Genomic DNA, 20,973 nt, shown 5'->3' with positions numbered 1-20,973 from the left:
TCAGTTAATATTTGACAAAGGCACAAAGCAATTCTATGGGGAAGGGTAATCTTTTCAATAAATGATGCTATAATGATTGGTTATTTGTATGTAAGAAAGATATACCTCACCCCTCACCTCAATCCATATGTAAAAATTTAATTCAAAACTTACCCCAAGCTTAAATTTAAGAGCCCAAACTATAAAACTCCAAGAAAAAAATATAAGCAAAAAGCTTAGTAATCTTGGCTTAGACAAAGATTTCTTAAATAGGACATAAAGAAGCAAAAACTGGGCTTCCCTGGTGGCGCAGTGGTTGGAGGTCCGCCTGCCGATTCAGGGGACACGGGTTCGTGCCCCGGTCCGGGAAGATCCCACAGGCCGCGGAGCGGCTGGGCCCGTGAGCCACGGCCCCTGGGCCTGCGCATCGGAGCCTGTGCTCCGCAACCGGAGAGGCCACAACAGTGAGAGGCCCACGTACCGCAAAAAAAAAAAAAAGAACAAACTATTTTTTAAATTGACAAACTGCACATGAAAATAGAAAAGATGGGGAATTCCCTGGCAGTCAGTGGTTAGGACCTGGCACTGTCACCGCAGGGGGCCTCGGTTCAATCCATGGTTGGGGAACTAAGATCCTAAGAGCCGCATGGTGCAACCAAAAAAAATAATTTTTTTTAATAAAATAAAGAAAATAGAATAGGTATTTGCTCTTCAAAATTTAATGTTAAGAAAATTAAAAGGCAAGCTACAGGTTGGGAGAAAATACTTGCAAAATATATATCTAATAAAGGACTTGTATCCAGGATAAGACAAACAAACCAATTTAAACATGGGCAAAAAAATTTGAACTGTTATTTCAAAGAAGATATGCTGATGGCAAATAAGCCTATGAAAAAATGCACAACATCATTACTCACTGGGGAAATATAAATTAAAACCACACTGAGATATCATATAAACCCACTAGAACAACTAACATGAAAAAAGACTGACTATATCAAGTGCTGGCAAGGATGCAAGGCAACTAGAACTCCCACACATTGCTGATGGGATAACTGATTTGTACAGACACTCTGGGAAACATTTTGGTGATTTCTTATAAAGTTAAATATACACATACCATTGACCCAGCAATTCCACTCATAACGAAAACTTATGTCAACACATAAGTTTGTATTTGAATGTTAATCACAGCAGCTTTATTCATAATAGTCGACAACTGGAAACAACACAAATGTTCATCAACTCATGGATGGATAAACAAATTGTGGTACATCCATACAATGGAACAAAAAAGAACTGATACACAACACAAATAAACCTCAAAAGCATTATCCTAAGTGTTGATACAAGAATCTAGACACAAATGATATTAACAAATATATAAAAATATTCTATATGGCTAAAATTAATTCTGATTTTCAGTGGCCTTTTTTTTTTTTTGGTTACATGAATCATTGGCACTTACCATATTCTTTTATTTAACTTGTGTCTCCTTAAATCAACTACAAACCCTTCTGCCATAGGGGTTACTGCGTATCTCTGTACTGCACTTCACAATACTAAAAATAATGCCACAGATTTGTCCACCAATCCACAGGCTGCATAGTTCTCATTTAATAAAACAAGTGGGATGTACTATGCATACCACAATGCAGTCAGGATACCTGGATTCAAATCCCAGTTGGCTACGTGGTGACCTGTGGTAGGTCATTTAATCTATATGAAACTAAGCTTCCTTATTCATTAAACTGAACAGCATTGGGGTGAAGTGGGGAAAGACAGCGTTGGGGATTTGGGGTGGGTACAGCCAGCAAATCCTAATGTATGTGAGGCCAATAAGGACAGTTAAACCTCTTGAGAAGCAAAGGGTCACAAGTTACACTTGAACCTGATTTTTCAGAAGAACCACAGACTGAGAAAGTGGAATCTCATGAGCCTTCTTATATTTTGGCTTTTAAGCAGGAGATATCACAAAAGTCACCACAGGGCAGAAAAGTAATCATAGTAAACATCCATTTTCGATCCGTCAGTGTAGTTTCCTTCCATCACTGGCAACAGGATTCAACAAGCACTACATATAGGGAAAATTAGCTAGTTTAGACTGATATAAAACAAGTTAGTTTCACTCTACCGATATGTTGTTGCCACAGTAATCCATCTCAGGAAGAGAAATCACAGGATCAAATATTTTGTATATGTGTTTGGCTGAGAATTTACAGTTGGTAGAATTATGAATGTCTATAGATCAAAAGCCAAAGTCACTCAAAGGATTACAATATGGCGAGGCTGAGAGGCTTCATTAGGGTTTTGCTGTGTACCTACCATGTGCCAAAAACATGTGCAAGGTCACATGTGTACCATTTAATCTTCACAATTGCCCTTATCAGGTATCAGCTAGCTGTTTCAGAGATGAGAAGATTGACATTCCGAAACACAACTTAGTAATTTGCCCATTAGTATGTGACATTAGTGTGGCAAGGCTAGGATTCAAACTCAGAGCTTTTGATTCCATGTCCTTACCACTACTTAAAGCCTATTACCACTAGATAAAAGCCCAGCTTCCAATTATTGAAACTAGCACATTTCCTAGAAAATAGTAGGCTTAGTAATTTTTAGTTTTTTTCTAGGGAGACAGGAGGCAGCTATGATCTAAGATAGTCAGGAAACAGGTATTACCTCCAGTTATCAGAAGGGGAAACTAAAGTTTACATATAAAGTGATAAAGTAAGTTCTTGAATCCTGGAATTCCTTGCCTTTTCTCTACACTAGTATTACTTTGACATTCATCAGGATAATGATGATGGTAAAGAGGAGAAAAAGTACACCGAATTACAAGGCCAAGTATTTTCCTTCTTTGAATAGCTTACGCATATTTACTGAGTACCTATAAAGGTCAAACACAGCGCCTGGCACTGGGGATATATCGGTGAATAAATAAACAAGGCATAGTTCCTACCCAAGGGAACTTTCACCCTAGTAGGAAGATACCGACAACTAAATAGATAATTGAAATACAGTGTGGGTGCAAAGACAGGTCAGCACAGGGTGCCACAGGAACACAGATGAGACAAATTAAACCCAGAGAGCCCAGAAGCAGGGCTCCAAGACATCCAGTTAAACCTGAATTTCAAATAAACAATGAATACATTTCTAGAGTATGCCCCTAATACTGTCCTGTATTTTTATTTGCTATACCCGGCAACCCTGGGTGGGGATGATGTTTAGAAAAGTGTCTTAGAGAAAACAATGCCTAGGATGGAAACTGAATTATCAGTATTACTTATCCCCAACAAATTTGGGGACCCCCATGTGGTGAGGATCTGAAACCCCCCGACAACAGCCAGGGAAGAACTGAGGCCCCATGCCAGAAGTCACATAAGCGAGCCATCTTAGAAGCAGATGTTCCAGACATAGTCCAGCTCTCAGATGACGACAGCCCTGGCCTAGGGCTTGATTACAATACACGAGAGACCCTGAGGCAGAATCACCCAGCTAAGCCACTCCTGGCCCTCAGAAACTGTGTGCGATAATAAATGTTTGCTGTTAGCTGTTAGGTTTCAGGGTAATTTGTTATGCAGCAACAGAAATGCTCTGCCCATCAGAGGAGTTCTGCATCCTGTACGAATGGGCCTATGCTAGTACTCCTTTGTGCTCATTCGCGGCTGAGAGCAGCCACAATCAGTGTGGGTGGCCTCAGCAAGAATGAGGTAGTGGATCCAGAGGGGCCACAGCTGCCACTGTCAGTCAGTTACGCCTTCCTGCAAGCAGGAGATCTGAATGGTGTATTTCCACAGCCTCCACGGGGATAACAAAGTTTGTTAACGACAGCCTATCCTTTCTGAAACAAAATACTTTTAAAAGATCTTTCTAAAATTACAAAATAAAAAATATTTCTCTGAGATCAGCTTAATCATTTCAGGGAATTGTGTGAAAATAGAAACACAAGCAAAATAAGAGAAAACATTAGCAGAGCTAAGAATGGCAGAGCTATTTCATGTACGTTAAGAATGGAAACTGCTCTGCAACCAAGAAAACAGTTTGTTCCTGGGTGGGTTGTTTTGACTCTCCCATCCAGAAAGGAATTTCTGAAACTTAAGGATAATGTGCAACTGAAGAGCTGTGAACTGTGGTCAATCAACTAATCCAGAATTTCTAAGAGTATCTGTTAAAACAATTTGAGTGTTATGAATTCCATAAATTATTTTATTCCAATAGATTAAGTGATTGCATTCTAATTATCTAATATGAATAGAAAAACCTCAGAGAAAGACATTTCCCTCCTTTTCCAAAAATACAGAATGAGTTGGAAGGGAGTAGGTAATAACAGTAGAACTAAATGTGGCTGCAGGGAGATGCTAGACGCTTTCTTTGACCACAGGCCCCAGACTCAGCCCCCTTGGCTTTATATAATAAGGTTTTCTATCCAAACCATCTCAGAGGTCATATGCTATTATGACACATTATTCCCCAGGCCAGTTCAACACCAACTGAGCTTCGTATGAGTTAAGGCTGGACTCCTTTACGGTCTCTGTTCCAGATGTACCAGATGTTACTTTTCTCCTTATGGTTTGCAAAACAGTCACAATTATCTTAACAAGATCCCCAAATCAAATTTCATAGAAACTGAGATAAGGATACTGCCTTAAAAAGCTTACCTCTCCAGGATAGTACAATTCACTGATTTAAATAAAGCCTGATCTAACCTATGTTTTCTAGAAGTTGCTATGTGAATTAATATTTTTAAGTAAATTTTACTTATTTATTTTATTAAAGTTAGTTGATTTACAATATTGTATTAGTTTCAGGTATAAGCTGACAAGTTTTAAAATATTCAGTTCATTTTACAATTACCTTGGGATACTAATCCAAGAGAGAACACAGCGACCTAAACAAATAAAATCTAGACTATCTTTGAATGTGAGTATCTGATATTATAGAATAAAGCAACAGTTACTTAGATATTTTTATACAAAATTAAGTAGCTTTATATATTTGCTTTGATCAATTATATAAAACTGAAACACACATTAAACAAAGCACTGAAGTTTCAGCCTAAGCCCTGTGCATTTTCTTTGTAGCCACTCTAACACATATGGTTAAGATTTTCCAATGACTGTATCCAATGTTTCTCAACAACTGGGTTGGTTCATAGTGAGGTTTAAAGATCTGGAACCAAAACCAAGGAAAGCTTTAAAAACTGGCAGCAAATAACCATTTCTAGAGGATTAGCTGTCTTTTCTAACTAAACAATACACTATAAAATTTTGTGATACAAAGTAGAAGAGAGTTGAGGAAAAAAACATTCAACACAAAGCTCTTTAATATCATCTAGGGTAACAGATGCTGGTCAGACAGTTTCACTGTTCCTGATCTCTCTGCCTCTAGCTTTCTTTCCTCATATTTGGAACTTCTTTCATTCTCCTTCTCTTAAAGCATTTTTCCCCTAGTTCTCTTCGTTCATAAGTAGCCAATATATATTATAGAATTTCTTCACTGATACACCTTAACTAATATTATGATAACACTAACCTTGTTTTTTATTTTAATGGGAATTTGAATAGATTCTCCCAAAAGTAGAACTATAAAAAAAAAAAATCACTAAAATGTATAATATCTCCAGTGATTTCACGATTTTACATTTCTCTCCTGACTTGTCTACGGGGGATTATCTTGAGAAAAAGTTCCACTTTAAAAAATTCCACTAATAACAATTTTCTCTTATTCATTTCTAATACCCATTTTTAAACTAAAGATCCAAAATTTGAGGGGAGTGGACAAGTGGAAATACCAACAAAACCTGCAAAGAGAAAAACTTGATAGTGGAACTTTGTCATTGTTTCAGCCACTCAACAGATAGATGTTAAGCCCCTGTGAGTCACTTACCTACCCCTGTGCTAGGTACAAGTCCTACTTTGTCTCAAGAGCCTGCCACTACAATATAATTTTAAAATATCAACAAGGCTAATAAGATTATACATATATAACTTACATATTATAGATATAAACTGGATTTTTTTTTTTTAACTGGAGAATTTGAATTATTTTGTGCTTTCCACCTTGTTCTAAAGACTCAGCCAATAGGAAGAAGGGAATAAATTCTGAGAACTAAACTTTTAGAGTTTGGAATAAGGGTATCAGTGGATAAAACAGAAAGAAAATCAAGATGATAAGAATATTTCAAAGTTATCAAAGTTCTAAAAGTAATACAAAAATCTGTGTAGTCTGCAGAAATACAAAGCATCCTAAGAGACTAATACAAGCAACTCTGCTAATAAAATGGACAATCTGGAAGAAATGGACAAATTCTTAGAAAGGTATAACCCTCCAAGACTGAACCAGGAAGAAATAGAAAATATGAACAGACCAATCACAAGTAATGAAATTGAAACTGTGATTAAAAATCTTCCAACAAACAAAACTCCAGGACCAGATGGCTTCACAGGTAAATTCTATCAAACATTTAGAGAAGAGCTAACACTCATCCTTCTCAAATGCTTCCAAAAAATTGCAGAGGAAGGAACACTCCCAAACTGATTCTATGAGGCCACTATCACCCTGATACCAAAACCAGACAAAGATACTACAAAAAAAGAAAATCACAGACCAATATCACTCATGAATATAGGTGCAAAAATCCTCAAGAAAATACTAGCAAACAGAATCCAACAGCACATTAAAAGGATCATACACCATGATCAACTGGGATTTATCCCAGGGATGCAAGGATTCTTCAATATACATAAATCAATCAATGTGATACACCATATTAACACACTGAAGAATAAAAACCATATGATCATCTCAATTGATGCAGAAAAAGCTTTTGACAAAATTCAACACCCATTTATGATAAAAACTCTCCAGAAAGTGGGCATAGAGGGAAGCTACCTCAACATAATAAAGGCCATATATGCCAAACCCACAGCAAACATCACTCTCAATGGTGAAAAACTGAAAGCATTTCCTCTAAGATCAGAAACAAGACAAGGATGTCCACTGTCACCACTATTCTTCAACACAGTTTTGGAAATCCTAGCCACGGCAATCAGAGAAGAAAAAGAAATAAAAGGAATACAAATCGGAAAAGAAGAAGTAAAACTGTCACTGTGTGCAGATGACATGATACTATATAGAGAGAATCCTAAAGATGCCACCAGAAAACTACTAGAGCTAATCAATGAATATGGTAAAGTTGCAGGATACAAAATTAATGCACAGAAATCTTGCATTCCTATACACTAATGATGAAAAATCTGAAAGAGAAATTTAGGAAACACTCCCATTTACCATTGTAACAAAAAGAATAAAATACCTAGGAATAAACCTACCTAGAGAGACAAAAGACCTGTACGCAGAAAACTATAAGACACTGATGAAAGAAATTAAAGATGATACCAACAGATGGAGAGATATACCATGTTCTTGCATTGGAAGAATTAATATTGTGAAAATGACTATACTACCCAAAGCAATCTACAGATTCAATGCAATCCCTATCAAATTACCAATGGCATTTTTTACAGAACTAGAACAAAAAAATCTTAAAGTTTGTATGGAGACACAAAAGACCCCGAATAGCCAAAGCAGTCTTGAGGGAAAAAAATGGAGCTGGAGGAATTAAGACTCCCTGACTTCAGGCTATACTACAAAGCTACAGTAATCAAGACAATATGGTACTGGCACAAAAACAGAAATATAGATCAATGGAACAGGATAGAGAGCTCAGAGATAAACCCACGCACCTATGGTCAATTAATCTATGACAAAGAGGCAAGGATATAAAATGGAGAAAAGACAGTCTCTTCAATAAGTGGTGCTGGGAAAACTGGACAGCTACATGTAAAAGAATGAAATTAGAACACTCCCTAACACAACACACAAAAATAAACTCAAAATGGATTAGAGACCTAAATGTAAGACCGGACACTATAAAACTCTTAGAGGAAAACATAGGAAGAACACTCTTTGACATAAATCACAGCAAGATCTTTTTTGATCCACCTCTTAGAGCAATGGAAATTAAAACAAAAACAAACAATGGGACCTAATGAAACTTAAAGGCTTTCACAAAGCAAAGGAAACTACAAACAAGATGAAAAGACAACCCTCAGAATGGGAGAAAATATTTGCAAGCGAATCAATAGACAAAGGATTAATCACCAAAGTACATAAACAGCTCATGCAGCTCAATAACAACCCAATCCAAAAATAGGCAGAAGACCTAAATAGACATTTCTCCAAAGAAGACATACAGATGGCCAAGAAGCACATGAAAAGCTGCTCAACATCACTAATTAGAGAAATGCAAATCAAAACTACAGTGAGGTATCATCTCACACCAGTTAGAATGGGCATCATCAGAAAATCTACAAACAACAAATGCTGGAGAGGGTGTGGAGAAAAGGGAACCCTCTTGCACTGCTGGGGGGAATGCAAATTGATACAGCCACTATGGAGAACAGTATGGAGGTTCCTAAAAAATCTAAACATAGAATCACCATATGACCCAGCAATCCCACTACTGGGCATATACCCAGAGAAAACCATAATTCAGAAAGACACATGCACCTCAATGTTCACTCCAGCACTATTTACAATAGCCGTGTCATGGAAGCAACATAAATGCCCATCGACAGATGAATGGATAAAGAAGATGAGGTACATATATACAATGGAATATTACTCAGCCATAAAAAGGAACGAAATTGGGTCATTTGTAGAGACGTGGATGAATCTACAGAGTGTCATACAGAGTGAAGTAAGTCAGAAAGAGAAAAACAAATATTGTACATTAACGCATATATATGGAACCTAGAAAAATGGTCCAGATGAACTGGTTTGCAGGGCAGAAATTGAGACACAGATGTAGAGAACAAACATATGGACACCAAGGGGGGAAAGCAGCAGTGGGGGTGATGAATTGGGAGATTGGGATTGACATTTATAATACTAATATGTATAAAATGGATAACTAATAAGAACCTGCTGTATAAAAAAATAAATTAAATTAAATTAAAAAAAATTTTTTTAATCTGTGTAGTGCTTTAAAAGTATTGAGTCTAGTCATGTTCCTGATTACAATCGCCAACAGTCTATCAACTTATCTGTCTTTGCCAAAAAATTTAAATTCATTCTACTGAAGAATTTTCATATGAGGACGTAACTTCAATTATCATATAAGGTAATAGGAAAATAAAATTCATTTATGAAAATACACTTGACAGACTCGGTATTTTAAAATTATATTGTGAGACCACTAATTTGTAATATCCCCAAACTGAAAACTACCCAAATGCCCAACTGCATTAGAATGAATAAATAAATTATGGTTTAGTCACACAGCGGACTATTACATAGCAATGAGAAAAGATCAAGTACAACTACATACAATATGGATCAATCTCACAACCATGTTGAGCAAGAAAAGCAAGTCACAAAGAATAAATGCTGTATGATTCCATATGTAAACCACCAAAACAGACAAAAATAGTCTATCCTGTTAGATGTCAAGACAGCACTTAGCCTTCAAGGGGAGCAAAAAGCATGCTTCTGGGGTGCTAGCATTTTGCTTCTAGTTTCCAGTGCTGGTTTGTGAAATTTCACTGAACTGTACACCAATATTTGTACTTTTCTCTATATATTTCAACTAAAACTTGATATATATACATATATATGCAAATATACGACATGAATATTTTCATTACAAAAGTAAATACCCCATTCTGGATACATTACAAAATGCAGAAAATATATAGTACCAATCAATCATAATCTCATTTTCTAAAAGATACCTGTAATTTGATGTATTTCCTCATTTTTCTATAAATGTCACATAGTTAAGAACATAGAATACATATAATTTTACTTAAATGTGAGGTTAAATTATATCAAAACATACCTACATAAAATAATTATGTGTATTTAAGCATTTTCTATGTTCAAAATGTTTTTCTTCATAAGTAAAATATGACTACAAATTTAGCTATCATATACATACAAACACAATTAACTTTAAAGTCACCTAGTAATATACTTCTGTGTGTGAGCTACTTTTCTGCTATTTACAAACAATGCTATGATACATATCTCTGTCATTGTCTATATTAATTATAAGTCAAAATTTACTTCCTTAGGAGAGACACCTAGAGATAGAATTACAAGAGCCAATGTTTTTGCATTAAAATTAGCAAAAGATAAAATATTGCTATAACATGAGGACAGAGGTTTGAAAAAGCAACAAAATGGATAGCCTATCCTCCTTTCTTCACTCGTCTTTTCTTTTAGAAATGCTCCTTAGGCAGCAGAGTCCTTTTGTAAAGCAAAAATCTATGGTTTGAAAGTCTAAGACTTGATGATACCTCAGTACTAGACACATAGAAGGTACTAGAAAAAGTTTTCTGAATTGAGTGAAAAATCTTAGGCAGAAAAGTCAGTCTGATTCTATCTCTTTTGCTTAATCCCCACTTCTTCTACATACCCTTAGAGTAGTAATTCTCCAAGTGTGGTCCAGGGCTAGCAATATCAGCTTCACCTAGGAACTTGTCAGAAATATGAATTCTCAGATCCTACCCCAGACCTACTGAATCAGAAACTCTGGAGTCAATCTTTATGAGATGCCCTCCATGTGATTCTGCTGCTTGCTAAAATTTAAGAACTACTGGACTAAAAAGCACTCTAAACCTCCAGGCATACTAAGAAAACATCACCTTTATTAATCAGGGAATGGAAAAAAGATAAATAATTTTTAGAAACTATTATTCTAATTGCTACTTTGCTCATCTGAGAGACTGAGGGCCTTCGTGTTAGATAAATGTTTTCATCTTCTGTTCCACTTCTTTTAGATTTGTGATTTACATGTCTGCAGTGTCAGTCATGCTACTCGTCACCCTTTAATGGATCCCAAATGGACTCACTAAAGGGGATGTAAAGGATGTCACTGAAGAAAGGGATGACAAAACAGTTCCTAGCTTATTCTGAGATATGCAAAAAATTGGATTTAATTAGTTTCACAGGCCGAAAATGAAAGAAGTAATTTGTATTACCAGTAAATCCTGATAGCAATTTCCTTTTACTTCAAAATACAGCTTGTAATTAAATGTATTCAGGCTGGTCTTTTTCAATAATTTAACCAGCAACTTGCAGACATTTTCTACATAATTGATACAATGATAAGAAAGGCTCAAATATCAAAGGAACAATGAAGGAAGTAAAGGAGAAGAGAATTAATATTTTACTGAGTACCCACTATATGCTAAGTATTATGCATAAAGCTTTACACATGAGAGTCAAATGAGAAAATATAATCCCTCCAAGGTAGGTATTACAATCACCAAAGCACAAATGTGAAAATCAGACAGAGATTTAGTATATTTTCGATGTTATCAAATGTAGATCTAGTAAATAGCAAAGCTGAAATTTGAAGCTCTGCTTCAATGATTCCAAAACCTGAGCCTTTTCAAATATATCACACTTACTTTACAACATGAAGCAAAATACAATGTGTTTTCATTAGAATGAATTAAAAAACTCCTAAAGAAATATAATTAGTAAAATTTTAGCAACTTTTAATAGTTTTCCTATTTAGTATTTTTTAAAGACACAGCTACCATTTTTATTTACTATGTAATTTATAAAGAAGAGGAAAAACCAGGTTAAATTCAGAAGAGGCAATTTAATCCTTCCTAAATAGCATTTGCAATTTAAATTGCCAAAACACAGTGTTGGCAACAAAGCTGTTAAACAACTTTAAGGCATGATTTTTGATATTTTGCTTTTAGATTTGGCAACTCATGAAAATTTTATGTTGGTCATAAACAAGATAAATTTAAATGAGGAAATTCAAAAAAAGAAAACATTGAAGAAGTTGATTTTAGAACTAAATTCCAATTAACAATCAAAATTATCGTCCTCCCTTAGTGCTGTGGGTTTGAAATTAACCAGTACCAATAGCTGTTACCAATAGTAAGCAAGATGGCTAGCTAAGTTAAAGGTGTGGAAAAGTTTTCTTCTAGAAGACAGTGAGCCATATAGAAATAGGAAATGAAAACAGGCAATTAGATCAACTCCATTTTCCAACTACCTAGCAAATAAGAAATCACATAAAGAAGGACCTTTTCACATCAACAGTATTCTACTCTGCCAACTAAGTTACAAGCTGATTCACTGAAAATGAACTTTGAAATACTACAGAAACAAGACTGCAGATATCCTTTCCTCCAAAAAGAATAATATCCGGGCTTCCCTGGTGGCGCAGTGGTTGAGAGTCTGCCTGCCGATGCAGGGGACACGGGTTCGTGCCCTGGTCCGGGAGGATCCCACATGCCGCGAAGCGGTTGGGCCCGTGAGCCATGGCCGCTGAGCCTGCGCTCCGCAAAGGGAGAGGCCACAGCAGTGAGAGGCCCGCGTAAGGCAAAAAAAAAAAAAAAAAAAAAAAAGAATGATATTCATTTATCATCCTTTCATAAGAAATAGTGACTAGTTATTTCAAGATATTAAAAATAGGTATCATCATGTCACGCTCTATAATAAAGCAATTTATGTTAACTATCAGAATAGAAATAAAAATGTATATTTAAAAATGGGGGGGAAGCCATTTTATTTGGTCTCAGGTACAACATACTGTTATCAAAATTATTTATGAATCTACAACATGCAATCAAAACACAAAAACACAGAACAAAGTTATGTAATTCTACCTAACCACAATATACATTGCGAAAGCAGTTAACAGGAAGATAAAAGATGTAGTAAGCACAGTCTATTTAAAAACATTTTAATATTTCCTTTATTTTTTGTTTTAAATCAGGAACTTAACTTTTATTTCTAAAAGATAATTCTTATTTAATTTTAGTATTTAATTATGTAGTATGGTAAACTAAACATGATTATTTTGTCTTGTAGATAAACACAAGAGAAAAAAAGATCAGAAAAATACAAGAGAGAAAAAGATCAGATGGCACGGGTCTTACAGGAAAAGCAAGCTACTGGATTGAACAGGTCGATAAAACTACTTGTAGAATGGGTTAATATATTATCAGATCATTAAGATATTTTTAAATATCCTGAAACCAAATTCAGATTCAAAAGGCAAAGCCAGAACCATTCACTGTGTTTATTAAAATACAATCTCTCAGTAAGCCTCACACAGCAAGAGAGGCCAAACTTACCTTAACATGACCTCAGATTTAGAAGCCTGCCAAAGAATTTTCATAGAAATAGCAACCAAATGTCGCTTATACCTACTGTTCAAAGAAATATAAAATAAAACAAAGCTTACTAGATATTTGAGGACTTAAATTTGTTAGGTAAAATTTTTTCTAAATGGGGCAAACGTTAGCAGCCTTTTTAATGAAACATATAACTCCAAAATATACAAGCTACTCTCTTTTTAAGATTTTGAGGACTGAAATAATCTCTAACACCAGTTCCTTACCCTTTCACCTTTCCAGCTCCTTTTAAACTTTTTCTCATTAAGAAAGGTAAGTTCTCACATTCCCTTCTTAGCAGATGCTTTCATATGGCCCCTATAAGGAGCCATTCCAGCAACACTTTGGGGAAACTCTGAATTCCTTCTCTTCCTACTGCCTTACCCACAAAATGCTTTCTTTTATTCCTGTTTCCAGGCTGTGAAGATCTTTTAAAAAAACGTTACAAAACCTGAACAATTGGTTCCACTATAAACGTATGTACTCTGTCTAGCCTCAACTGGTTTCCTGCTGTTACACAGGGATTCCAGACTCATCTCTAGATTATAAGGGATTAAAAATAGTACAAAACAGGCTCTAATCAACAATACTCTCCAAATGGAGAACTCATAAGCTCCTCTCAAAATTAAGTGGTGTTAGGCTTCCTTGGTGGCTCAGTGGTTAAGAATCCACCGGCCAATGCAGGGGACACAGGTTCAAGCCCTGGTCTGGGAAGATCCCACATGCCACAAAGCAACTAAGCCCACGTGCCACAACTACTGAGCTCATGTGCCACAACTACTGAAGCTTGCGCACCTAGAGCCCGTGCCCGGCAACAAGAGAAGCCACCACAATAAGAAGCCCACGCACCGCAACAAAGAGTAGCCCCCGCTTTCCACAACTAGATAAAGTCCACACGCAGCAACGATGACCCAACGCAGCCAAAAATTAATTAATTAATCAATTTTTTAAAAATTAAGTGCTGTTTATGCAAGGAATCCAAAGTTTTTGTGACATGTAAAAATCAATCAATGTAGCTCAAAAAAAATCAATGTAGCTCACCATATTCATGGGCTAAAATTACTCCCACCATATATAATCACTGCAATAGGTGCAGAAAAAAAACATTTACCAAAAACCACCATTCATTATCAAAACACTCAGAAAACTTAGAAGGGAAACTTACTCAACCAGATGCAGGGTGGCTATGAAAACTCTACCAGCTAACATCATACCTAATAATAAAAGACTTAATACTTTCCTCCTAAGATGAGGAACAAGGCGAGGATTTCTGTTCTCTCCATTTCTACTCAACCTTGAACTGGAAGTCCTAATCACTGACATTAGGAAAGAAAAAGAAATACAAATTGGAAAGGAAAAGTTAAACTTTTTATTTACAGATGACATGAGAGTATATAAGGAAAATCCTAAAAAATCTATAAAAGAATTACTAGAAATAAGTTTCACAAGGGAGCAGGCTACAAAAAATACAAAAACCAACTGTGTGTCTACATACTAGCAAAGAACAACTGAATATTGAAATTAAAAATACCATTTACAGGGACTTCCCTGGCAGTCCAGTGGTTAAGACTCCAGACTTCCACTGCAGGGGGCACGTGTTTGCTCCCTGGTCAGGGAACTGAGACCCCACATCCCACATGCCACACAACATGACCAAAAAAAAGAAAAAAGAAAAGAAAAAAAGACACCACCAATAACAAAAATATCATTTACAAAAAAAAAAAAAAAAAAATCCTGGAACTAATACATGATTATAGCAAGGTTGCAGGATATGAGGTTAATAAATAAAAGTCAACTGCTTTCTTATATACCAACAATGAATAATTGGAGTTTGAAACTACAAACACAAGGCCATCTACATTAGTACCAAAAAATGAAATACTTAAGGATATATCCAATAAATATGTATAAGATCTATATGTGGAAAACTACCAAATTGTGATGAAAGAAATCAGAGATCTAATTAATGGAGAGAGAAGTCCACATTTATGCATAGAAGAATTAAGATTGTTAAGATGTCAGTTATTCCCACTGATGTACAGAGTCAATGCAATCTCAATCAAAATCCCAGCAAGTTATTTTGTAGATATCAACAAACCGACTCTAAAGTTTACACGGAGAGGCAAAAGACCCAGAATAGCCAACACAATATTGAAGAAGAAAAGTTGGAGGACTGATACCACCCAACCTCAAGACTCACAGTCATCAAGGCAGTGTGGTATCAGCAAAAAAATAAGAAAATAGATCAGTGGAACAGAACAGACAGCCCAGAAAAAGACCTACACAAATACTTTCAACTAGACTTTGAAAAAGGAGCAAAGGCAATTCAATGGAGAAAGGACAGTCTTTTCAACAAATGAGGATGGAACAACCAGACATCCACATGCAGGAAAAAAAAAAGAATTAGACACATACTTTACACCTGTCACAAAATTAACTCAAAATGGATCACAGACCTAAATGTAAACTGTAAAACTCCTAGAAGAAAAATAAGAGAAAAATCTAACTGACCTTCAGTGTGGTAATGACTTTATAGATACAACACCAGAAAGTGTGAGCCATGAAAAATAAAAATGAGACTTTAATGTTGGACTTCATTAAGATTAAAACTTCTCTGTGAAAGATACTGTTTCTCTAACTACCAGATAAGGAACGTCAAGACTTTGTATCCTTACAAGAAACATGATACGTGTGTTTGTTATGTCACTTCTTTTTAAACAAATGGTTATTCAGCACACTGTTCTGCACTTTTCTTTTGTTAACTTAATAACGTGTCTTTGCAGATCATTCCATACTTGTACATAGCTTTCTCACTCCCAGTTTTACATCTGCATAGTACATTATATGTATTGAACATAATTTATTTAGCCAGATCTTACTGATGGATTTACACTGTTGCCAATATTTTGCTATTACATACAATACCACAAAGATTAAATGTTATTTCCCAAATTTATTAACATATCAGTAGAATACATTCCTAAAATTGGGACCACTTGGTCAAAGGAAATGTGAATATTAAATTAATAAATACTGTGAAATTGCTTCCCATAAAGGTTATGCTCCCACCAGCAGTATAAAAGAGCACATTATCCTACACCCTTGACAACAGTGTTTTATCAAACTTCTTAATACTCTCCAGCCTTACAGAGTGAAAAATGGTACTCAAGTGTAATTTTAAATTACGTATGGTTTGTGAATGAGGTAGAGTGCCTTTTTATCTGTGTTAAGAACCATTAATATTTTTCTGTGAACTGTTTATTCATAAGTTTTGCCCATTTCCTAAAAATTGGATTGTTGGGTAGATTGTTCCTTTCATCACAATACAATATTTCTCTTTGTCCCTTTAATAGCTTCAGGCTGTTAGTATATTTATTTAGTATCAATATTGTTTTGCTCATGGTATATCTTTGGCCATTTTTTTGTTTTTGATCTTCCTTAGATTCAAGACTTGTGAATATATTTTTAGTTCCAAAACAACTTTCTTGGTGTTCCAACTGTACCCTCTTGAGAGTTCCACCCTTCTTTCTTCCCGTCATGCTCTCTCTTATCTTCTCATTGGTTTTGCCTCCATAGGAGGAATCTGATTACCCAGGGATATTCCCTCTTTTGAGGTGCTGCATTCCTTTTAGTAGGTTGTCATTTCCATAGCTGTAGGCTACTGCAATCTCTTGGACAGTGTGAAACTGGCAGTGAGTAAAAGATACACATATTTTCAATCTGATGTGCAAGCAACGAAGGAGCTGGCAAGGTGGCACTGCTAGCTCTGCTGAGGACATAAAGTAGCAAGAGGAGGATACATGGCAGGCCTCATCTACCTGCAGGGACACAAGTAATTCAGCCCACAGCAGCTGCCTGAGAAACGCATACAGCTTACAGGCAAATATGGCCTCTTTCACATGCCAGAACCACCCAAAGATATAGCTCAAGAAACACCATGTACCTCTCAGATAATGAAGGAATCCCTGATCTTCAACAAAGGTTCTGCTGGGCTTTCAACACTATAGATAATGAAGCCCTGAGTTACAGTATCGTTTCCTTTCATTTAAAAAAATAATACAGGGCTTCCCTGGTGGTGCAGTGGTTAAGAATCTGTTTGCCAATGCAGGGGACATGGGTTCAATCCCTGGTCCGGGAAGATCCCACATGCTGTGGAGCAACTAAGCCCATGCGCCACAACTACTGAGCCTGCGCTCTAGAGCCTGTGAGCCACAACTACTGAGCCCACGAGCCACAACTACTGAACCCGAGAGCCACAACTACTGAGCCCAAGAGCCACAACTACTGAAGCCCACACACCTAGAGCCCATGCTCCACAATAAGAGAAGCCACCACGATGAGAAGCCCACACATCGCCATGAAGAGTAGCCCCCGCTCGCCACAACTAGAGAAAGCCCGCACGCAGCAACGAAGACCCAACACAGCCAAAAAATAAATAAATAAATAAATAAATTTATAATAAAGTAAAATAAAATAAAAAATAATACACAATTACATGATTTATCACAAGGATATACAAATACTCAACTGCTTTTGAATCCTCTGCTACTCGCCTGGTTATGGTGGAATATAATCATCTTCAGGCTTGTTCTTATTTTAATTAATTATGTAACTTTTAGACCTCCAACTCTTAGATAAATGCCCTAAGACAAAAAGCTCAGAAACCTTCCTCACTGGAGGTAAGTTCCTTCTTTATACATTTCTCAAAGGTTAGATAAATAAATATTTGCATTAAAAGTCTGGGAATGCTATGGCAAATCAAGCTCTTGCAGTTCAACATTTACTAAGTATGCAGAAGGGAGGGGAGGGATAAATTAGGAGTTTGGGATTAGCAGATACAAACTACTATATATAAAATAGATAAACAACAAGGTCCTACTGTATAGCACAGGGAACTATATTCAATATCTTGTAATAACCTATAATGGAAAATAATGTGAAAACGAATATATTTATATGTATAAATGAATCACTTTGATGCACATGAGAAACTAACACAATGTTGTAAATTAACTATATTTCAATAAAAAATAAACTTTTAAAAATTTACTGAATATATATAACAGCACTAGATGCCAAGCTAGACTCTAAAGACAAAAATATGAAAAAAAAAAAAACCCTGGGCATCCCTGGTGGTGCAATGGTTAAGAATCTGTCTGCCAGTGCAGGGGACACAGGTTCGAGCCCTGGTCCAAGAAGATCCCACATGCCACGGAGCAACTAAGCCCGCGAGCCACAACTACTGAGCCCATGTGCTGCAACTACTGAAGCATGCACACGGAGCCCGTGTTCAGCAACAAGAGCCCATGCTCACCACAACAAAGTGAAGCCCCCGCTCGCCACAACTAGAGAAAGCCCGCACACAGCAACGAAGACCCAATGCAGCCAAAAATAAAATAAATAAAACATAAATAAATTTATATATATAAAGAAAAGACCCTGCCCTTAAAGAGCTCAGAGTCTAGTAAAAAAAAAAAAAAAAAAAAAAAAAGAAAGGACAATCTTATAAAGAAACACAATATAATGTGATAAGGACAATCATAAAGTATGTACAGGGTCCAAAGGTTAACACAAAGGAGGCTCAGTAACAAGGAGGTACAGAGGAATTCATGCTCAGCTAGATTTTAAAACATAAATAGGAATTTGCCCAGTGGCCAAGGGAATTATAGGTAGAAAGACAGACACACATTCTTTCAACAAAGTTCCAGTTTGGGACAGCTACTATGGAATAGTTACTTTGAAATATCTATTCTAGAGAAACAGTGATGAATAAGATAAAAAAGTCTCTGACTTCGTGGAGTCAGGTGGGGACCAATAAGTAAATCAGTAAAATTAAAGTCCAGTGTGATAAATACTGCAATTGGGATAAGTAGAGAGTACTAGAGGCTTATGGGCCAAGTGGGTATAAGACCTAAACTTAGATGTTAGGAATGAACAGAAATTAGCCAGGTGAAATATATATCTATCAGGAGTAAAGTAAGGATGCTGTCAGAGAGGTATGGCATTATAGGTACAGAGAAGAGAATACAGAAAGACAGAGAGAGAGAGAAGGGAGGGGAGGGTAGGGAGAAGAGGGACAGACAGACAGAAAGAATGTAGTTCAGTGTGGCAGAAGCATAAATGTCTGAGATAAGGCTAAAGATGAAAGCAAGAACCATATCATGAAGGATCTTTTAAACTGGAGTTTGGACTTTATCTTGAGGGCAATAAGGAACAAAAAATGTTTTTTTTAACTTGGTAAGACTTGTTCAGATTTGTGTTTGAGAAAAAGTATGTAGCTATAGTACAGTGAATGAAATAGAAAGAAATAAAATCTTAAAGCAAGTAAAATAGCTACAGTAATCCAGGAAATAGTTTATAGTAGTCTGAACTAAGATAATAGCAATGGAATAGAGAAAGTGGGTGGGGAGAACTGAGATATTTAGCTGGAATCAACAAGTCTCGTAAGTGATTTGACTGGGAGTAGAGAGGTCAAAAAAGGAGTCAAAGATGATGCTTCAGTTTCCGGTTTGGGCAAAGGGTGAAAGGTACTACTGTACTATCCAGTAAGAAAAAGAAAAGGGGAAAGTAGGTTTTGAGAGGGTGAAATAATCACTTTAATTATGGACAGATTGAGTCTGAGATGCATATAAGTTATTCAAATGAAGGTGTCCCATAAGCAGTTAAATATACAAAAACTCAAGACAAAGGTTTGGGCCGGAGGTATAGATTTGAGAATCAACCATATACAAAGTAAAAGCAGTGAGAATAGATGAAATTGCCTAGGGAAAATGTACAAAGTGAGGGAAAAAAACTAAGACAAAAGCCCCATGGAACACTAACATTTAGAAGACAAACAAAAGAAGAGCTAGGAGAGTAGACTGAAGGGAATGGCCAAAAAGGAAGATGAAAATATTAACAAGAGGAAAAGGAGTAACAAGAGGAAAAGGAGTAAGCACTTAATGAATGTTTACTATGTGCTAGGTGTTGTTCTAAGTGATTTACGTGCTTTTAATCCTTACATACCCTATAAGCAATTTACCATTATTATCTGCATCATTCGTTACAGATGTGGACATTTTGGCTTAGAGAGATCACCTTGCTCAGATTTACACATTTGGTGGAATATAAGAAGTGCAACCAAGATTACACCCTCATCCTCCAGAGCCCTTGTTCTTAACTGCTACACTGTACTGCTTCCTATAAGACTTAAAAAGTGTGGTATCACAGACACAAAGAAAAACAGTGATTCAAAAAGAAAGACACCACCCCAGTAACGATGAGCTCGCTTAGCACCAAGACCTTGATTTCTAACAACATTCTCTATAAAAAAGGAATCGGGACTCTTTTGGAAAATGGCTGATCTGAGGAATGGGCAGGAAATATGTCAAAAGGACACAGAAAAGTAACTGAATGTTCCCAATGGCCACAGTCCTAACAATTTGAGCAAAAAAAAAAAACTGAAGTAGTATTGGACTATGACCCAGACTATACATTAAATATCCATGAGTCCATACTGGTATAAAGAAAGAATTAACTAACTAAATAAATAAATAAATGGAGGAGAAGAGACAAACCTAGGGTAGAAGAATTCCAAACAAATCATGTAGATACTCACAACTCAAGGAACTGGAGCAAACTCTCCGCTCAAGTGTGGGTTCCACATAATGACTTCCTTCCAAAGACTATGGTATGGAAAGGGGGAAGGAGTAGAGGGTGCCTTTACAGTAGAGAAACATGACAAACACTACATCAGCCAAGTGACCAAGGTTCACACCAATAATGATAAGTCATGTTGATACCCTTA

General features: G+C 36.2%; 1 protein-coding gene across 23 annotated transcripts in view; it reads right to left on the bottom strand.

The window, feature by feature from the left end:
* Window positions 1-20,973, bottom strand: part of TFDP2 (transcription factor Dp-2) — a 174,376-nt gene that overhangs the window by 98,300 nt on the left and 55,103 nt on the right. For 2 of the 23 annotated variants that reach the window (XM_067033665.1, XM_067033658.1), the window contains exon 4: window positions 20,785-20,886. The exons of the other annotated variants lie outside the window; for them this stretch is intronic. The gene's annotated coding sequence lies outside the window, so the exon portion shown is untranslated. The remainder of the gene's footprint in view (window positions 1-20,784; window positions 20,887-20,973) is intronic. 23 annotated transcript variants of the gene reach the window in all.

This window comes from Kogia breviceps, chromosome 5 (assembly GCF_026419965.1).
Source record: "Kogia breviceps isolate mKogBre1 chromosome 5, mKogBre1 haplotype 1, whole genome shotgun sequence".
Taxonomy (NCBI): domain Eukaryota; kingdom Metazoa; phylum Chordata; class Mammalia; order Artiodactyla; family Physeteridae; genus Kogia; species Kogia breviceps.
This window is presented reverse-complemented; position numbering and strand designations above follow the sequence as displayed.